Genomic DNA, 783 nt, shown 5'->3' on the forward strand with positions numbered 1-783 from the left:
CTTTTAACTCAGTAAATTTGGGTGGCCTCGATGCTTCTAGGGTTTGGGGTGGCCTCGGCAATGCTTCTAGGGTTTGGGTGGCCTCGACGCTTCTAGGGTTTGGTCGGGCAAGAGGGGGTTGATCGACGTCCCCCCTCATGTTGAAGAGTTACAAGAGTTCTCTCATGAATGTCCGACGTCCGAACTGCCTCTCTCATGAATGTCAAACAAGGGATTTAACAAAATGGCGCCATTCTGGATGTGCAGAAAATGGTCCATATTTTTCCTAATCTCATCTGCCCTTCTATATGTCACGGTGTCTAGTGTCAAATGATTCAAGAAAACCATGGCTCCATCATTAGCCGGAAGTAACAGGCGCATAATGGTACGAAGCTCTCCAAAATTGTTTTGGAATGTAGTCCCGGATAGGATAATTAGCTTTTTGGTATGAAGTTCAGCAAGAGCCTTCTGAATTTCGCTATTTGGAAGGCCTTTGCTGAAATTCGTATGAAAAAGCGAATGATTCTATCCGGAACTCCGTTCCAAAACAAATTTGAAGAGCTTCGTAGCATCATACACCTGTTACTTCCGACAAATGATGTAGCCATCCATAATGGGGTCATTCTTGATAAATCTCGACCCTCGACCCCTCGACGACCCTCGACCCTCGACCATCGGCGATCCTCGACCCTTGACCCCCCGGCGACCCTCGACCCTCTACCCTAGTTCCCGACCCTCGACCGCTCGATGACCCTTGACCCTCGACCCCTCGACGACCCTCGCCCCTCAACCCCTCAAGGATCC

The sequence above is a fragment of the Triticum dicoccoides genome, chromosome 1B, assembly GCF_002162155.2.
Source record: "Triticum dicoccoides isolate Atlit2015 ecotype Zavitan chromosome 1B, WEW_v2.0, whole genome shotgun sequence".
NCBI classification, from domain to species: Eukaryota; Viridiplantae; Streptophyta; class Magnoliopsida; order Poales; family Poaceae; genus Triticum; species Triticum dicoccoides.